The sequence below is a fragment of the Hemitrygon akajei genome, chromosome 28 (genome assembly GCF_048418815.1).
Source record: "Hemitrygon akajei chromosome 28, sHemAka1.3, whole genome shotgun sequence".
Taxonomy (NCBI): Eukaryota; Metazoa; Chordata; class Chondrichthyes; order Myliobatiformes; family Dasyatidae; genus Hemitrygon; species Hemitrygon akajei.
This window is the reverse complement of record NC_133151.1, coordinates 23,856,899-23,863,730: the sequence shown is the minus strand read 5'-3', so window position 1 is coordinate 23,863,730 and position 6,832 is coordinate 23,856,899. Positions and strand designations below refer to the sequence as shown.

The 6,832-nt window shown below is 45.4% G+C and overlaps 2 non-coding genes across 2 annotated transcripts; one reads left to right on the top strand and one right to left on the bottom strand.

The window, feature by feature from the left end:
- Positions 1 to 1,381: 1,381 nt before the first annotated feature.
- Positions 1,382 to 1,453, top strand: trnag-ccc (transfer RNA glycine (anticodon CCC)). The gene has a single exon. It is a non-coding gene; the product is annotated as a tRNA-Gly (tRNA).
- Positions 1,454 to 3,124: 1,671 nt separating this feature from the next.
- Positions 3,125 to 3,198, bottom strand: trnan-guu (transfer RNA asparagine (anticodon GUU)). Its single transcript has one exon. It is a non-coding gene; the product is annotated as a tRNA-Asn (tRNA).
- Between the last annotated feature and the right edge of the window lie 3,634 nt (positions 3,199 to 6,832).

The following is a 6,832-nucleotide window of genomic DNA, read 5'->3' as shown; positions in this document are numbered from 1 at the left end:
ATAAAAGAAGGTTGTTCCGGGGCAAATGTAAACAATCCTGTACCTTGAAGCCTTATTTCCATTTTTTCCCCAAAATGTCCAGCCCTTCCTCTCGATCAGAGGAAATCATTCCCATTTTATGTTACTTTTTTTCCGTTTTCCAGATCCAGATTCAACTTCATTCCAACCTCTATCCGCACTAACCAGAATTATTCATTTCCGGTTCATTTTCCGGACTCACCCCCCCCCCCCCACCTGAACCTACATAACCTACATTATTTCCCAACATTCAAGGAAGGGTCATCAACCGCCACTGCAACTCCAACCCTCTTCTTCGTGTTCTGCTGTCAATCAGGTCTAGAAGCGGAGCCATACAATCCACGTTATACAAGGTCACATAGTTTTAGCGTACATTCCAACATTGCACTTTCTGTTTGGAGGATCCAGGGTTGCTGGAGGGGCTGGGTGGCTTTAAACTCGGCGGTAAACATGTCCGCAAGGTATCGTTCTCTCCAAAGTGTTTCAGCTGTTCCTTTTCCAGTCTTCTCCACACAGTCACCCAGACAAACTGAGAGAGTCGGCCGGAGTGCTGGGAAAGTGCGGGAGTTCATATCTCACAGCAACAGCCCCTGTATAATGTGTCGGAGTGAAGGATCCAGTCACCTAATGTAACGCCGTACGGCGTTCAGATACAGTCACGATGAGGGAAAATTGATAAAACAACACTGAACAGAACGTGCCTTTTTCTTGGGAAACTCTCTAGTTCCGGGCTATTTGCACACTAAACTGTCCCATCTTCTAATAACGGTTTCATTTGAAACAGGAAAATGGTATCCCCATCGGTAAATTAAACCCCGGTCTCCTGCGTGACAGGCGGGGATTGAACTAACGAGGAATTTACAAGAGTGTGTAGTCTGTCATACGGATGTCAGGGTTTAGGAGAGCTCATAAAGTCACCCTGATGTTTCTTTGTTGAGTGTAGAGCTGACGCTATTTACTCATCCTGTCCTCACTGTGTCACTGGAGGGGTCTCATCATTCTTCAGTGATTCAGTCATTTACTATGTTCAAGGACTGGCCAAAGGAAGGGTTCCCATTAGCATCCTACTGCGTGTTGTTTGAACCGATATTTATAATCAGGATGGTTTCCCACTTACTGAAACGTGCAGCAGGAAACCATTTGTAGCCCTTCCAATCTCTCGGGTCGATTCTCCCTTCTTTCGGATCCCAGGGGCTGTGTTTCTCCGGTCTGTTGGAATGTCGCGACATCTACGGGTCAGAATAGGAACTGCAACAGAGTGAGGAATGATCCTTCAGAAAACAGCTCAGAAACTGATAATCGAGTTACAGAATCTTGTAGCACAAGAGACCAATCAATAACCGAATCTCGTTTGTATCAGGGTGCGATGGTGGTATAGTGGTGAGCATAGCTGCTTCCCAAGCAGTTGACCCGGGTTCGATTCCCGGCCATCGCAGGTTGTATACCTTTAGCACTATGAACGCAGAATTCATGGGAAATTTGCTGTGAATGAAATTCACTCTAATGGATCAGATGGAGCCCTAATGTACGATGGTGGTGATCCCTCATGCAGCATGATCGAGGAAACCAAACTGAATGAAAAACACAACATTAGACCAGGGAATTCCGGTAGTTCCAAGGGCTCGGCTCGAGGAAACGCACACTTTCTGGACAGATCGAACATGCAGAATCTTGATCAAAGACACAACGCACGCCGGCTATTCTCTCGTTCCCCTCTTCCATCTAGCAGAATGTACAAAAGCACGAAAACACAATTCACAGTCTCAGGGATAGTTTCAGTCCCACTGTTGTGTCTATTGAATGGTTTCCCGTAAGATAGGACGGACGTTTGACCTCACAATCCACCTTGGTACGAAGGTACGAAATAATTTCCTTATTATTTACCTGCGCCGTGCTTTCCCTGTCGCTGTTACACTTTATTCTGCATTTTGTTATTGCTTCACCTTGTTCTGTCCCAATACACTGTGTAATGGTTTAATCCGTATGAACAGTGAGGATGAGAAGCGTTTCACTGTATTTCGGTATATGTGACTGAAACACGTAGAACAGATTCAATTCCCACTGAGCCCTTTGCGGCAGCAGTAGGGAGCGCCGGCCTCCGGTCAGCGCAGAGTTTCCCAGCTGGTAATGAAACGCAGCAGAAAAAAAGAGTTGAGATCACAGAGGGGAAGCAGTGAGAGAGGGTTTCACTGAACTCTCATCGATGGGAAGATTCAAACTTCTTCAGAGTAGGCATCCCCTATTGACATCAATCGATCTGTGTTGAGATGGTGAACGGCTTTAAGTTCCTCAGTAAAAACATCAGCGAGGAACTCACGAGGTCTGTACATACCGGCTGCGTGGTGAAAAAGACACAACGCGGTTGAAGAAATTTAATATGGATCCCCAAATTGTAAAGACTTTCTACAGGGGACCATTCTGACTGGATGCATCACTGCCCGGGATGGGAACTCTAATTCCCTCGATCGTAGGAATCTGCAAGGAGCGGTGCGGACAGCCGAGCGTGTCTGTTGATGTGATCTTCCCAGTATTCAGTACATTTGCAGAGACAGGTGTGTAAATAGGACCTGAAGGATCGTTGGGGACCTGAGGCACCCCAATCTCAAACTGTTCCCGCTGCCGCCATCCGCGAAAGAGTAGGGCAGCGTAAAAGCCGGAACCAAAAGGCTCCGGGACAGCTTCTTCGACTAGGCCATCAGACCGATTCATTCACGCTGATACAATCCTATTTCTATGCTATATTGACTGTTTTGTTGTACATACTATTTATTAGATATGGCCATAAGTTGTACATTGCACATTTAGACGGAGACGTAACGTAAAATGTTTACTCTTCATGTATGTGAAGGACGTAATTAATAATGTCCATTGAATTCAATTCCACGGAAGAAACTTCGCAGTGTAGCTGTCGAATCGCAGACGGGAATATGTGCAGATGCTGGAAATCCAAGCAACATACACAAAATGCTGGAGGAACTCAGCACCCAGGCTGCTTCGTGACCCTGAAGAAGGGTTTCGGCCTGAAAAATCGACTGTGTACTTTATTCCATAGATGCTGCTGCACATTTTCTCCTGTACGAGAGAAAAGAAACTACTGGATCACTAGCGTCCCTGGGTGGGCTCGAACCACCAACCTTTCGGTTAACAGCCGAACGCGCTCACCGATTGCGCCACAGAGACGACTATTTAAAAGAGTACGAATAAATGATAAATTCCAATTGAAATGCGATTTCTTGTTATAGGTGCATAGTGTTTTAAAACACAAGGTTGAATACCTGCTGCCACCAACAGAGAATATAGCAGAGGATGGTTTCGATCCTTCGACCTCTGGGTTATGGGCCCAGCACGCTTCCGCTGCGCCACTCTGCTCTCGGAAATATAATCAATTGTTGAGTCATGAATGCTGCGTGCTTTCGTGTGTATGCATGCATTTCTGTCTGTGTCCGTGTATGTACATATCTGGGTCTGTTTCTGTGACTGTGTATTTCTAGGTCCATTCCGTCTTTTTCCCGATTCATGCCCACGTACTTCACTTTCTTTTGTTGATTCCGTTTCTCCTCTTTCACGTTTTCTCCACCTTCCCTACTCTCTGACCCACCCAGTTATTCTCTCTCTGCCGTTTATGCTCTATCCGTCTTGCACCTCGTTCCCGATATTTCGCCATTGAAATGCGTTTTACATTATTTAATTGTCCAGATGGACAATTCATCCCACTGGTTGGCTTTTTCAAAAAATAAATAACGACGTTTTCTCCCGAGGTGCCATTAACTACCTTATCCTGTCCTGATGATTGAATGACTGTCCGAGTTCCTTCAGTGTTGAAACAGCAGATCAACTAGTGAAGCGGAACTCGCGACATTAATGTAGTGCAAACGCTGACATCAAATGTAACAATTCCTCCGCCGGGATTAACTGTTGGTGTCATGTTCAGACTATCACAGCCGGCCAGTTAGTGACAGATGGGGAGATGTGGAGTATCGCTGATGCTTCGCCCCTACTTGCCACACCGGGCGGGTTTTCCATTCCTCCACCAAAGCTGTGTAACTGATACAGTAAAGGTCTAAACCTACGGGTTTTACCGTAAGACGCTGTAATGACAGACGAACAATTGCTTATTCCGTGGCCAGCTGAGTTATTCCACCATGTTGTGAATGTTGATCGGAATTTCGCCATCTGGGATTTCCCACCGATGTTTTCAATTCAGTCACCAACCTGGACTTCGTTACATGCACGTATACGATTTTGCATTGAAATATATCTGGGTTGTCAAACGTACTGGAAATCCTGCTTCTGAGTCACCGATTACAAAGAGCGAACATTGAAAGATAGAAAACAGAAGTCGGAAGAGATATCAATTTTCACCAGCCTGTTCCGCTATTCAATCCGATCCTGCCTTGATTTCTCGAACTTCCGGTAATGCCCCATCCCCTTCACCATTCCTCATTTCCTTTTCCATCTCTCACCTTATCTCCTTTCCTACCAATCGCCTCCCTCTGATGCCCCTCCTACCTTTGTTTTCTTCCATGGCCTCCTGTCCTCTCCTATCAGACTCCCTCTTTTCCAGTCTTGTATCTCTTTCGCCAAACAATTTCCCAACTATTTGCTTCACACCAGCCCCTCCCGTTTTCTCCTAGCACCATGCTTCTCACTTTCCTCCCTCAACCTTTTAATTCTATTACTCATCTTTTCTCCCCCCTCCACTCCTGCTCTAGGGTCTCGGCCCGAACAATCGACTGTTCTCTTTTCCATAGATGCTGCCTGGCCTGATGAGTTCCTCCAGCATTTTGTGTGTGTTGATCCGTGTCTTCTATCTCACTTACCAAACCAGTGAATCTGCTTCCTCGTAGCATCTTCCCAAATCTTTGATTAAGTATATATTCTGAGAAATGTTCTTAAATTGCAAAAATAAAATTCGAGTTGATTAATTGATTAAAAGCTGTTAGTTGATTGTTAAAAGCTTGATTGTTAATGGTTAATAGTTAAAAGCTATTAATTGATTAGGAGGTACATAGATGGGAAACCACGAACTGGGTGGGCTGCGGTAAAGTAAACATGTGAAGAATTAGATTCAGGAGCACTGCCAGGGGTTATACAGCTCAGGTCGCAGTCCTGGTAGCTCTGATAGAAGCTCTACGCTCAACGCTACAGTGAGGACCGACAGGTAAGTATATAAGCCGACAGCAGGTATGCATTCGGGGTGGTGCATGATTACCTATTGGCTTGGGCACGACGAGGATTTATAACTTCAACAGGTGCTAATATCCAGCATGGGCACCTAATACAACAGCTACTGGAAGCAGTGCGTCTGCCGGAAGAGGTGGCCGTGTTTCAGGTAAAACGAACCAGAAAGGTGAGAGCATGAAACAGAAAGGAAATGAGTGGGCAGATATTGCTGCGAAGAAGGCAGCAGAGGAACAAGAGGGAATAGAAATTGCAACTGTGCAGGAAGAAACGAGAGAAGCCAGTTTAGTAAAATTATATGATGAGGTGGAGGCAGAAGAGAAGGAAAATGGAGGAGAAAATGGGCAAAGGAGGGACCAGATGAGTGCTGGACACACTGGGAGGAAAGAGTCGCTGTGGCCCCACCATGTATGAGGCAGATAGTACTGAAGTTATATCACGTGGTGATTCATCAGCGAAGGCAGAGCATGATCACAACACTCCGGCAGAAATGGTGTTGGCCAGAGATGGGCGAGGATGTTGAGAAATGTTGCGGCCGTTGTAGCATTTGTGCCCAGCATAACCCTGGTAACGGCAGAAAGCTACAGCTGGTAAATCAGCCTCGGCAGAGGGGACCCTACAAAACATCCAGATAGAGTTCACATGACCCCTGCCAAAAAACAGGGGAGGGGGGGAAGCTACTGTCCAGTTATTCTGGGTCACTTCACCTTGTGGTTAGATGCTTTCCCAACAAAGGACTGCACTGCCAGTACTGATGCATGGGTCCTAGGTCAGGAAAGTCCGCAGTGAACTGTTCTCGAATCCCTCTTTTTTGACATTCTTATAAATGACCGGGGTGAGGAAGTAGAAGATTGGGTTAGTAAATTTGCTGATGACACAAAAGTTGGGGCTGTTGTGGATAAAGTTTGCAGCGGGTTATCAATATCAATCTCAAGACAGAATATACAAACGTTTGTAATATTAATGGTACGACACGGCAGTGTGGAGCATCCTGTGACCATAGGACACTCAAAGCTGCCGAGCAGATGAACAGTATTGTTAAGAAGGCGTATACCGCGTTGTCCTTCATCAACCGTGAGTTTGAAATCAAGAATCATGAGGTAATGTTACAGCAGTATAAGACTTTGGTCAGACTCCACTTACAGAACTGTAATCAGTTCTGGTCACCTCACTATAGGAAGGATGTGGATAATATAGAGAGAGTGCACATATGGTTTACAAGGATGTTGCCTGGATAATGGAGTATGCCTTAAGACAATAGGTTGAGTGAGTTAGTCACTCCTTGGAGCGACATAAGTTAAGAGGTGATCTGAACGAGGTGTATAAACTTATGAGAGGCATTGACCCTGTGGATAAACAAAGGCATTTTTCCCAGAGCTGAAATGCAAGAACAAAGGGGCATACTTTTAAGGTGTTTGGAGTTAGGTTCAAAGTGGATGTCAGGGGTACGTTTATCACACTGAGCGTGACGGGTGCGTGGTTTACATTGCCAGGCAGTTTCTAGAGTAGATTACATGGTTGGTAGAATATTGTGGACTGGAGGTCCAGTAATGCGCTGTAGATTCCTATTTTTTTATGTTTCTCCTTTCAAATAACTTTGCTCCTTGGATATTTAAATTTTCACCCCACCAAG